Below are 13,484 nucleotides of genomic sequence, written 5' to 3' on the forward strand. Positions count from 1 at the left end.
CCAAACAAGAGAGCAAGCAAGATTGCCAGACATGAGAGCAAGCGAGCGAGCCAGATATGAGAGCGAGCGAGCCAGACATGAGAGCAAGCGAGCGAGCCAGATATGTGAGTGAGCGAGCCAGATAAGAGAGCGAGCCAGACAAGAGAGCAAGCAAGCTAGCCAGATATGAGAGCAAGCAAGCGAGCCAGATGTGAGAGCGAGCGAGGCAGATATGCGAGCAAGCCAGATAAGAGAGAGAGCCAGACATGAGAGCAAGCGAGCGAGCCATATATGAGAGCAAGCGAGCGAGCCAGATATGAGAGCGAGCCAGATAAGAGAGCGAACCAGACAAGAGAGCAAGCGAGCGAGCCAGATATGAGAGCGAGCCAGACATGAGAGCAAGCGAGCGAGCCAGATATGAGAGCGAGCCAGACATGAGAGCAAGCGAGCGAGCCAGATATGATAGCGAGCGAACCAGACATGAGAGCAAGCGAGCGAGCCAGATATGCGAGCGAGCAAGCCAGACATGAGAGCAAGCGAGCGAGCCAGATATGAGAGCGAGCGAGCCAGACATGAGAACAAGCGAGGGAGCCAGATATGAGAGCGAGCCAGATATGAGAGCAAACGAGCAAGCCAGATATGAGAGCAAGCGAGCAAGCCAGATATGAGAGCGAGCCAGATAAGAGAGCAAACCAGACAAGAGAGCGAGCCAGATGTGAGAGCAAGCGAGTGAGCCAGATATGAGAGCAAGCGAGTGAGCCAGATATGAGAGCAAGCGAGCAAGCCAGATATGTGAGCGAGCGAGCCAGATATGAGAGCAAGCGAGCCAGACATCAGAGCAAGCGAGCAAGCCAGATATGAGAGCGAGCTAGCCAGATTTGCAAGCGAGCGAGCCAGATAAGAGAGCGAGCCAGATAAGAGCGCAAGCGAGCGAGCCAGATATGAGAGCAAGCGAGCAAGCCAGATATGAGAGCGAGCCAGATAAGAGATCGAACCAGACAAGAGAGCAAGCGAGCGAGACAGATATGAGAGCGAGCGAGACAGATATGAGAGCGAGCGAGCCAGACATGAAAGCAATTGAGCGAGCCAGATATGAGAGCGAGCTAGCCAGATATGCGAGCGAGCCAGATATGAGAGCAAGCGAGCCAGACATGAGAGCAAGCGAGCAAGCCAGATATGAGAGCGAGCTAGCCAGATTTGCAAGCGAGCGAGCCAGATAAGAGAGCGAGCCAGACAAGAGAGCAAGCGAGCGAGCCAGATATGCAAGCTAGCCAGATAAGAGAGCGAGCCAGACAAGAGAGCAAGCGAGCGAGCCAGATATGAGAGCAAGCAAGCGAGCCAGATGTGAGAGCAGGCGAGCCAGATATGCGAGGGAGCCAGATAAGAGAGCGAGCCAGATGTGAGAGCAAGCGAGCGAGCCACATATGAGAGCAAGCGAGCGAGCCAGATGTGAGAGCGGGCGAGCCAGATATGCGAGCGAGCCAGATAAGAGAGCAAGCAAGACAAGAGAGCAAGCGAGCGAGCCAGATATGAGAGTAAGCGAGCAAGCCAGAAATGAGAGCAAGCGAGCAAGCCAGATATAAGAGCGAGCCAGATAAAAGAGCGAACCAGACAAGAGAGCAAGCGAGCGAGCCAGATGTGAAAGCGAGCCAGATATGAGAGCGAGCAAGATATGAGAGCAAGCGAGCGAGCCAGATATGCGAGCGAGCGAGCCAGATAAGAGAGCGAGCCAGACAAGAGAGCAAGTGAGCGAGCCAGATGTGAGAGCAAGCGAGCGAGCTAGATATGAGAGCGAGCCAGATATGAGAGCAAGCGAGCAAGCCAGATGTGAGAGCGAGCCAGACAAGAGCGCAAGCGAGCGAGCCAGATATGAGAGCAAGCGAGCAAGCCAGTTATGAGAGCGAGCCAGATAAGAGATCGAACCAGACAAGAGAGCAAGCGAGCGAGACAGATATGAGAGCGAGCGAGCCAGATATGCGAGCGAGCGAGCAAGATAGGAGAGCGAGCCAGACAAGAGAGCAAGCGAGCGAGCCAGATATGCGAGCGAGCCAGATAAGCAAGCGAGCCAGATAAGAGAGCGAGCCAGACAAGAGAGCAAGCGAGCGAGCCAGATATGAGAGCAAGCGAGCGAGCCAGATGTGAGAGCAGGCGAGCCAGATATGCGAGGGAGCCAGATAAGAGAGCGAGCCAGATATGAGAGCAAGCGAGCGAGCCAGATATGAGAGCAAGCAAGCGAGCCAGATGTGAGAGCGGGCGAGCCAGATATGCGAGCGAGCCAGATAAGAGAGCTAGCCAGACAAGAGAGCAAGCGAGCGAGCCAGATATGCGAGTAAGCGAGCAAGCCAGAAATGAGAGCAAGCGAGCAAGCCAGATATGAGAGCGAGCCAGATAAGAGAGCGAACCAGACAAGAGAGCAAGCGAGCGAGCCAGATGTGAAAGCGAGCCAGATATGAGAGCGAGCAAGATATGAGAGCAAGCGAGGGAGCCATATATGCGAGCGAGCGAGCCAGATAAGAGAGCGAGCCAGACAAGAGAGCAAGTGAGCGAGCCAGATGTGAGAGCAAGCGAGCGAGCTAGATATGAGAGCGAGCCAGATATTAGAGCAAGCGAGCGAGCCAGATGTGAGAGCGAGCGAGCCAGATAAGAGATAAGAGAGAGAGCCAGACAAGAGAGCAAGCGAGCGAGCCAGATATGAGAGCAAGCGAGCGAGCCATATATGAGAGCAAGCAAGCAAGCCAGATATAAGAGCGAGCCAGATAAGTGAGCGAACCAGACAAGAGAGCAAGCGAGCAAGCCAGATATGAGAGTGAGTGAGCCAGATATGAGAGCAAGCGAGCCAGACATGAGAGCAAGCGAGCGAGCCAGATATGAGAGCGAACTAGCCAGATATACGAGCGAGCGAGCCAGATAAGAGAGCGAGCCAGACAAGAGCGCAAGCAAGCGAGATAGATATGAGAGCAAGCGAGTGAGCCAGATATGCGAGCGAGCGAGCCATATAAGAGAGCGAGCCAGACATGAAAGCAAGCGAGCCAGACATGAGAGCAAGCGAGCAAGCCAGATATGAGAGTGAGCCAGACAAGAGCGCAAGCGAGTGAGCCATATATGAGAGCAAGCGAGCAAGCCAGATATGAGAGCGAGCCAGATAAGAGATCGAACCAGACAAGAGAGCAAGCGAGCGAGACAGATATGAGAGCGAGCGAGCCAGACATGAGAGCAAGCGAGCGAGCCAGATATGAAAGCGAGCGAACCAGATATGAGAGCGAGCGAGCCAGACATGAAAGCAAGTGAGCGAGCCAGATATGAGAGCGAGCTAGCCAGATATGCGAGCGAGTTAGATAAGAGAGAGAGCCAGACAAGAGAGCAAGCGAGCGAGCCAGATATGCGAGCGAGCCAGATATGCAAGCGAGCCAGATAAGAGAGTGAGCCAGACAAGAGAGCAAGCGAGCGAGCCAGATATGAGAGCAAGCGAGAGAGCCAGATGTGAGAGCGGGCGAGCCAGATATGCGAGGGAGCCAGATAAGAGAGCGAGCCAGATGTGAGAGCAAGCGAGCGAGCCAGATATGAGAGCAAGCGAGCGAGCCAGATGTGAGAGCGGGCGAGCCAGATATGCGAGCGAGCCAGATAAGAGAGCTAGCCAGACAAGAGAGCAAGCAAGCGAGCCAGATATGAGAGTAAGCGAGCAAGCCAGAAATGAGAGCAAGCGAGCAAGCCAGATATGAGAGCGAGCCAGATAAGAGAGCGAACCAGATAAGAGAGCAAGTGAGCGAGACAGATGTGAAAGCAAGCGAGCAAGCCAGATATGAGAGCGAGCAAGATATAAGAGCAAGCGAGCGAGCCAGATATGCGAGCGAGCGAGCCAAATAAGCGAGCGAGCCAGACAAGAGAGCAAGTGAGCGAGCCAGATGTGAGAGCAAGCGAGCGAGCTAGATATGAGAGCGAGCCAGATATGAGAGCAAGCGAGCGAGCCAGATGTGAGAGCGAGCGAGCCAGATAAGAGAGAGAGACAGACAAGAGAGCAAGCGAGCGAGCCAGATATGAGAGCAAGCGAGCGAGCCAGATATGAGAGCAAGCAAGCAAGCCAGATATGAGAGCAAGCCAGATAAGTGAGCGAACCAGACAAGAGAGCAAGCGAGCGAGCCAGATATGAGAGTGAGCGAGCCAGATATGAGAGCAAGCGAGCCAGACATGAGAGCAAGCGAGCGAGCCAGATATGAGAGAGAGCTAGCCAGATATACGAGCGAGCGAGCCAGATAAGAGAGCGAGCCAGACAAGAGCGCAAGCAAGTGAGTTAGATATGAGAGCAAGCGAGTGAGCCAGATATGCGAGCGAGCAAGCCATATAAGAAAGCGAGCCAGACATGAGAGCAAGCGAGCCAGATATGAGAGCGAGCGAGCCAAACATGAGAGCAAGCGAGCGAGCCAGATATGAGAGCGAGCGAGCCAGACATGAGAGCAAGCGAGCCAGATATGCGAGCGAGCAAGCCATATAAGAGAGCGAGCCAGACATGAGAGCAAGCGAGCGAGCCAGACATGAGAGCAAGCGTGCCAGATATGAGAGCAAGCGAGCCAGACATGAGAGCAAGCGAGCTAGCCAGATATACGAGCGAGCGAGCCAGATAAGAGAGCGAGCCAGACAAGAGCGCAAGCAAGCGAGATAGATATGAGAGCAAGCAAGTGAGCCAGATATGCGAGCGAGCGAGCCATATAAGAGAGCGAGCCAGACATGAGAGCAAGCGAGCCAGACATGAGAGCAAGCGAGCAAGCCAGATATGAGAGCGAGCCAGACAAGAGCGCAAGCGAGTGAGCCAGATATGAGAGCAAGCGAGCAAGCCAGATATGAGAGCGAGCCAGATAAGAGATCAAACCAGACAAGAGAGCAAGCGAGCGAGACAGATATGAAAGCGAGCGAGCCAGATATGAGAGCGAGCGAGCCAGACATGAAAGCAAGTGAGCGAGCCAGATATGAGAGCGAGCTAGCCAGATATGCGAGCGAGCCAGATAAGAGAGAGAGCCAGACAAGAGAGCAAGCGAGCGAGCCAGATATGCGAGCGAGCAAGATAGGAGAGCGAGCCAGACAAGAGAGCAAGCGAGCGAGCCAGATATGCGAGCGAGCCAGATATGCAAGCGAGCCAGATAAGAGAGCGAGCCAGACAAGAGAGCAAGCGAGCGAGCCAGATATGAGAGCAAGCGAGAGAGCCGGATGTGAGAGCGGGCGAGCCAGATATGCGAGGGAGCCAGATAAGAGAGCGAGCCAGATGTGAGAGCAAGCGAGCGAGCCAGATATGAGAGCAAGCGAGCGAGCCAGATGTGAGAGCGAGCCAGATAAGAGAGCGAACCAGACAAGAGAGCAAGTGAGCGAGCCAGATGTGAAAGCAAGCGAGCAAGCCAGATATGAGAGCGAGCAAGATATAAGAGCAAGCGAGCGAGCCAGATATGCGAGCGAGCGAGCCAGATAAGCGAGCGAGCCAGACAAGAGAGCAAGTGAGCGAGCCAGATGTGAGAGCAAGCGAGCGAGCTAGATATGAGAGCGAGCCAGATATGAGAGCAAGCGAGCGAGCCAGATATGAGAGCGAGCGAGCCAGATAAGAGAGAGAGTCAGACAAGAGAGCAAGCGAGCGAGCCAGATATGAGAGCAAGCGAGCGAGCCAGATATGAGAGCAAGCAAGCAAGCCAGATATGAGAGCGAGCCAGATAAGTGAGCGAACCAGACAAGAGAGCAAGCGAGCGAGCCAGACATGAGAGCAAGCGAGCCAGATATGAGAGCAAGCGAGCCAGACATGAGAGCAAGCGAGCGAGCCAGATATGAGAGCGAGCTAGCCAGATATACGAGCGAGCGAGCCAGATAAGAGAGCGAGCCAGACATGAGAGCAAGCGAGCGAGCCAGATATGAGAGCGAGCGAGCCAAACATGAGAGCAAGCGAGCGAGCCAGATATGAGAGCAAGCGAGCCAGACATGAGAGAGAGAGAGCCAGACATGAGCGCAAGCGAGCGAGCCAGATATGAGAGCAAGCGAGTGAGCCAGATATGCGAGCGAGCCAGACAAGAGCGCAAGCGAGCGAGCCAGATATGAGAGCAAGCGAGTGAGCCAGATATGCGAGCGAGCAATGCATATAAAAGGGCGAGCCAGACATGAGCGCAAGCGAGCGAGCCAGATATGAGAGCGAGCGAGACAGACATGAGAGCAAGCGAACCAGATGTGAGAGCGAGCGAGCCAGATATTCGAGCGAGCCAGATATGAGAGCGAGCCAGACAAGAGAGCAAGCAAGCGAGCCAGATATGAGAGCAAGCGAGCCAGATGTGAAAGCAAGTGAGCCAGATAAGAGAGCGAGCCCGACAAGAGAGCGAGCCAGACAAGAGAGCAAGCGAACGAGCCAGATATGAGAGAAAGCGAGCGAGCCAGATATGAGAGCAAGCGAGCAAGCCACATATGAGATCGAGCTAGATAAGAGAGCAAACCAGACAAAAGAGTGAGTGAGCGAGCCAGAAATGAGAGCAAGCGAGTGAGCTAGATATGAGAGCGAGCCAGATATGAGAGCGAGCCAGACAAGAGAGCAAGTAAGCGAGCCAGATGTGAGAGCAAGCGAGCGAGCCAGATGAGAGCGAGCCAAATAAGAAAGCCAGCCAGACAAGAGAGCAAGCGAGCGAGCCAGATATGAGAGAAAGCGAGCGAGCCAGATATGAGAGCAAGCGAGCAAGCTAGATATGAGAGCAAGCCAGATAAGAGAGCAAACCAGACAAGAGAGTGAGTGAGCGAGCCAGAAATGAGAACAAGCGAGTGAGCCAGATATGAGAGCAAGCGAGTGAGCCAGATAAGAGAGCGAACCAGACAAGAGAGCAAGCGAGCGAGACAGATATGCGAGCGAGCCAGACATGAGAGCAAGCGAGCCAGATATGAGAGCGAGCAAGCCAGATATGAGAGCGAGCCAGACATGAAAGCAAGTGAGCGAGCCAGATATGAGAGCGAGCTAGCCAGATATGCAAGCAAGCCATATAAGCGAGCGAGTGAGTGAGAGAGCCAGAAATGAGAGCAAGCCAGTGAGCCAGATATGAGAGCAAGCGAGCAAGCCAGATATGTGAGCGAGCGAGCCAGAAAAGAGAGCAAGCGAACGAGCCAGATATGCGAGCGAGCAAGATAAAAGAGCGAGCCAGACAAGAGAGCAAGCGAGCAAGCCAGATATGCGAGCGAGCCAGATAAGAGAGCGAGCCAGACAAGAGAGCAAGCAAGATTGCCAGATATGAGAGCAAGTGAGCGAGCCAGATGTGAGAGCGTGTGAGCCAGATATGCGAGCGAGCCAGATAAGAGAGAGAGCCAGACAAGAGAGCAAGCGAGCGAGCCAGATATGAGAGCAAGCGAGCGAGCCAGATAGGAGAGCAAGCGAGCAACCCAGATATGAGAGCGAGCCAGATAAGAGAACGAGCCAGACAAGAGAGCAAACGAGAGAGCCAGATATGCGAGCGAGCAGGATAAGAGAGCGAGCCAGACAAGAGAGCTAGCGAGCGAGCCAGATATGAAAGCAAGAGAGTGAGCCAGATATGAGAGCAAGCGAGCAAGCCAGATATGAGAGCGAGCCAGATAAGAGAGCGAACCAGACAAGAGAGCAAGCGAGCGAGCCAGATATGAGAGCGAGCGAGCCAGACATGAGAGCAAGCGAGCGAGCCAAATATGAGAGCGAGCCAGACATGAGAGCAAGCGAGCGAGCCAGATATGAGAGCGAGCGAGCCAGACATGAGAGCAAGCGAGCAAGCCAGATATGCGAGCGAGCAAGCCAGACATGAGAGCAAGCGAGCGAGCCAGATATGAGAGCGAGCGAGCCAGACATGAGAGCAAGCGAGGGAGCCAGATATGCGAGCGAGCCAGATATGAGAGCAAGCGAGCAAGCCAGATATGAGAGCAAGCGAGCAAGCCAGATATGAGAGCAAGCCAGATAAGAGAGCAAACCAGACAAGAGAGTGAGCGAGCGAGCCAGATATGAGAGCAAGCGAGTGAGCCAGATATGAGAGCAAGCGAGTGAGCCAGATATGAGAGCAAGCGAGCAAGCCAGATATGTGAGCGAGCGAGCCAGATATGAGAGCAAGCGAGCCAGACATGAGAGCAAGCGAGCGAGCCAGATATGAGAGCGAGCTAGCTAGATTTGCAAGCGAGCGAGCCAGATAAGAGAGCGAGCCAGACAAGAGCGCAAGCGAGCGAGCCAGATATGAGAGCAAGCGAGCAAGCCAGATATGAGAGCGAGCCAGATAAGAGATCGAACCAGACAAGAAAGCAAGCGAGCGAGACAGATATGAGAGCGAGCGAGCCAGACATGAGAGCAAGCGAGCGAGCCAGATATGAAAGCGAGCGAGCCAGATATGAGAGCGAGCGAGCCAGACATGAAAGCAAGTGAGCGAGCTAGATATGAGAGCGAGCTAGCCAGATATGCGAGCGAGCCAGACAAGAGAGCAAGCGAGCGAGCCAGATAAGCCAGCGAGCGAGCAAGATAGGAGAGCGAGCCAGACAAGAGAGCAAGCGAGCGAGCCAGATATGCGAGCGAGCCAGATAAGAGAGCGAGCCAGATAAGAGAGCGAGCCAGACAAGAGAGCAAGCAAGATTGCCAGACATGAGAGCAAGCGAGCGAGCCAGATATGAGAGCGAGCGAGCCAGACAAGAGAGCAAGCGAGCGAGCCAGATATGCTAGCGAGCAGGATAAGAGAGCGAGCCAGACAAGAGAGCAAGCGAGCGAGCCAGATATGAGAGCGAGCGAGCCAGACATGAGAGCAAGTGAGCGAGCCAGATATAAGAGCGAGCCAGATATGAGAGCGAGCCAGAAAAGAGATCGAACCAGACAAGAAAGCAAGCGAGCGAGACAGATATGAGAGCGAGCGAGCCAGACATGAGAGCAAGCGAGCGAGCCAGATATGAAAGCGAGTGAGCCAGATATGAGAGCGAGCAAGCCAGACATGAAAGCAAGTGAGCGAGCCAGATATGAGAGCGAGCTAGCCAGATATGTGAGCGAGCCAGATAAGAGAGCGAGCCAGACAAGAGAGCAAGCGAGCGAGCCAGATAAGCCAGCGAGCGAGCAAGCCAGATATGAGAGCAAGCGAGCAATCCAGATATGAGAGCAAGCGAGCCAGACATGAGAGCAAGCGAGCGAGCCAGATATGAGAGCGAGCTAGCCAGATATGCGAGTGAACCACATAAGAGAGCGAGCCAGACAAGAGAGCAAGCGAGCGAGTCAGATATGAGAGCAAGCGAGCGAGCCAGATTTGAGAGCGAGGGAGCCAGAAATGCGAATGAACCAGATATGAGAGCGAGCCAGACAAGAGAGCAAGCGAGCTTGCCAGATATGAGAGCAAGCGAGCGAGCCAGATATGAGAGCAAGAGAGCGAGCCAGACAAGAGAGCAAGCGAGCGAGCCAGATATGAGAGCAAGAGAGCGAGCCAGATATGAGAGCAAGCGAGCAAGACAGATATGAGAGCGAGCCAGATAAGAGAGCGAGCCAGACAAGAGAGCAAGTGAGCGAGCCTGATATGAGAGCGAGCAAGTCAGACATGAGAGCAAGTGAGCGAACCAGATATGAGAGCGAGCGATCCAGATATGAGAGCAAGCGAGCGAGCCAGATGTGAGAGCGAGCGAGCCATGTATGAGAGCGAGCCATATAAGAGAGCGAGCCATATAAGAGAACGAGACAGACAAGAGAGCAAGAGAGCCAGATATGAGAGCGAGCCATATAAGAGAGCAAGCCAGACAAGAGAGCAAGCGAGCGAGCCAGATATGAGAACGAGTGAGCCAGACATGAGAGCAAGCGAGCGAACCAGATATGAGAGCGAGCGAGCCAGACATGAGAGCAAGCGAGCGAGCCAGATATGAGAGCTAGCGAGCCAGACATGAGAGCAAGTGAGCGAACCAGATATGAGAGCGAGCGAGCCAGATATGAGAGCAAGCGAGCGAGCCGGATGTGAGAGCGAGCGAGCCAGATATGAGAGCGAGCCATATAACAGAGCGAGACAGACAAGAGAGCAAGAGAGCCAGATATGAGTGCGAGCCATATAAGAGAGTGAGCCAGACAAGAGAGCAAGCGAGCGAGCCAGACATGAGAGCGAGTGAGCCAGACATGAGGGCAAGCGAGTGAACCAGATATGAGAGCGAGCGAGCCAGACATGAGAGCAAGCGAGCGAGCGAGATTTGCGAGCGAGCCAGATAAGAGAGCGAGCCAGACAGGAGAGCAAGCGAGCGAGCCAGATATGAGAGCAAGCAAGCGAGCCAGATGTGAGAACGAGCGAGCCAGATATGCGAGCGAGCCATATAAGAGAGCGAGACAGACAAGAGAGCAAGAGAGCCAGACATGAGAGCAAGTGAACAAGCCAGATATGAGAGCAAGCGAGCAATCCAGATATGAGAGCGAGCAAGCCAGACATGAGAGCAAGCGAGCGAGCCAGATATGTGAGCGAGCGAGACATGAGAGCAAGCGAGCGAGCCAGATATGAGAGCGAGCTAGCCAGATATGCGAGTGAACCAGACAAGAGAGCGAGCCAGACAAGAGAGCAAGCGAGCGAGCCAGATATGAGAGCAAGCGAGCGAGCCAGATTTGAGAGCGAGCGAGCCAGATATGCGAGTGAACCAGATAAGAGAGCGAGCCAGACAAGAGAGCAAGCAAGCTAGCCAGATATGAGAGCAAGCGAGCGAGCCAGATATGAGAGCAAGAGACCGAGCCAGACAAGAGAGCAAGTGAGCGAGCCAGATATGAGAGCAAGAGAGCGAGCCAGATATGAGAGCAAGCGAGCGAGCCAGATATGAGAGCCAGCAAGCAAGACAGATATGAGAGGGAGCCAGATAAGAGAGAAAGCCAGATAAGAGAGCAAGCGAGCGAGTCTGATATGAGAGCGAGCGAGTCAGACATGAGAGCAAGTGAGCGAACCAGATATGAGAGCGAGCGAGCCAGATATGAGAGCAAGCGAGCGAGCCAGATGTGAGAGCGAGCGAACCAGATATGAGAGCCAGCCATATAAGAGAGCAAGACAGACAAGAGAGCAAGCGAGCCAGATATGAGAGCGAGCCATATAAGAGAGCGAGCCAGACAAGAGAGCAAGTGAGCGAGCCAGATATAAGAGCAAGTGAGCCAGACATGAGACCAAGCGAGCGAACCAGATATGAGAGCGAGCGAGCCAGACATGAGAGCAAGCGAGCGAGCCAGATATGCGAGCGAGCGAGCCAGATAAGTGAGCAAGCCAGACAGGAGAGCAAGCGAGCGAGCCAGATGTGAGAGCGAGCCATATAACAGAGCGAGACAGACAAGAGAGCAAGAGAGCCAGATATGAGTGCGAGCCATATAAGAGAGTGAGCCAGACAAGAGAGCAAGCGAGCGAGCCAGACATGAGAGCGAGTGAGCCAGACATGAGGGCAAGCGAGTGAACCAGATATGAGAGCGAGCGAGCCAGACATGAGAGCAAGCGAGCGAGCGAGATTTGCGAGCGAGCCAGATAAGAGAGCGAGCCAGACAGGAGAGCAAGCGAGCGAGCCAGATATGAGAGCAAGCAAGCGAGCCAGATGTGAGAACGAGCGAGCCAGATATGCGAGCGAGCCATATAAGAGAGCGAGACAGACAAGAGAGCAAGAGAGCCAGACATGAGAGCAAGTGAACAAGCCAGATATGAGAGCAAGCGAGCAATCCAGATATGAGAGCGAGCAAGCCAGACATGAGAGCAAGCGAGCGAGCCAGATATGTGAGCGAGCGAGACATGAGAGCAAGCGAGCGAGCCAGATATGAGAGCGAGCTAGCCAGATATGCGAGTGAACCAGACAAGAGAGCGAGCCAGACAAGAGAGCAAGCGAGCGAGCCAGATATGAGAGCAAGCGAGCGAGCCAGATTTGAGAGCGAGCGAGCCAGATATGCGAGTGAACCAGATAAGAGAGCGAGCCAGACAAGAGAGCAAGCAAGCTAGCCAGATATGAGAGCAAGCAAGCGAGCCAGATATGAGAGCAAGAGACCGAGCCAGACAAGAGAGCAAGTGAGCGAGCCAGATATGAGAGCAAGAGAGCGAGCCAGATATGAGAGCAAGCGAGCGAGCCAGATATGAGAGCCAGCAAGCAAGACAGATATGAGAGGGAGCCAGATAAGAGAGAAAGCCAGATAAGAGAGCAAGCGAGCGAGTCTGATATGAGAGCGAGCGAGTCAGACATGAGAGCAAGTGAGCGAACCAGATATGAGAGCGAGCGAGCCAGATATGAGAGCAAGCGAGCGAGCCAGATGTGAGAGCGAGCGAACCAGATATGAGAGCCAGCCATATAAGAGAGCAAGACAGACAAGAGAGCAAGCGAGCCAGATATGAGAGCGAGCCATATAAGAGAGCGAGCCAGACAAGAGAGCAAGTGAGCGAGCCAGATATAAGAGCAAGTGAGGCAGACATGAGAGCAAGCGAGCGAACCAGATATGAGAGCGAGCGAGCCAGACATGAGAGCAAGCGAGCGAGCCAGATATGCGAGCGAGCGAGCCAGATAAGTGAGCAAGCCAGACAGGAGAGCAAGCGAGCGAGCCAGATGTGAGAGCGAGCGAGCCAGATATGCGAACGAGCCATATAAGAGAGCGAGACAGACAAGAGACCAAGAGAGCCAGATATAAGAGTAAGCTAGCAAGCCAGATATTAGAGCGAGCCAGATAAGAGAGCGAGCCAGACAAGAGAGCAAGCGAGCGAGCCAGATATGAGAGCGAGCGAGCCAGACATGAGAGCAAGTGAGCGAGCCAGATAAGAGTGCGAGCGAGCCAGATATGCGAGCAAGCGAGCCAGATATGAGAGCGAGCCAGACAAGAGAGCAAGCGAGCGAGCCAGATATGGGAGCAAGCGAGCAAGCCAGATATGAGAGCAAGCAAGCAATCCAGATATGAGAGCGAGCGAGCCAGACATGAGAGCAAGCGAGCGAGCCAGATATGTGAGCGAGCGAGCGAGACATGAGAGCAAACGAGTGAGCCAGATATGAGTGCGAGCTAGCCAGATATGCGAGTGAACCAGATAAGAGAGCGAGCCAGACAAGAGAGCAAGCGAGCGAGCCAGATATGACAGCAAGCGAGCGAGCCAGATATGAGAGCAAGAGAGCGAGTCAGACAAGAGAGCAAGCGAGCGAGCCAGATATGAGAGCAAGAGAGCAAGCCAGATATGAGAGCAAGCGAGCGAGCCAGATATTAGAGCAAGCGAGCAAGCCAGATATGAGAGCGTGCCAGATAAGAGAGCAAACCAGACAAGAGAGCAAGCGAGCGAGACAGATATGAGAGCAAGTGAGCCAGACAAGAGCGCAAGCGAGCGAGCCAGATATGAGAGCAAGCGAGTGAGCCAGATATGCGAGCGAGCCAAATAAGAGAGCGAGCCAGACAAGAGAGCAAGCGAGTGAGCCAGATATGAGCGCGAGTGAGCCAGACATGAGAGCAAGCGAGCGAACCAGAGATGAGAGCGAGCGAGCCAGACATGAGCGCAAGCGAGCGAGCCAGATATGAGAGCAAGCGAGCCAGGCATGAGAGCAAGCGAGCGAGCAAGATATGA

The sequence above is a fragment of the Hyla sarda genome, chromosome 9 (genome assembly GCF_029499605.1).
Source record: "Hyla sarda isolate aHylSar1 chromosome 9, aHylSar1.hap1, whole genome shotgun sequence".
NCBI classification, from domain to species: Eukaryota; Metazoa; Chordata; class Amphibia; order Anura; family Hylidae; genus Hyla; species Hyla sarda.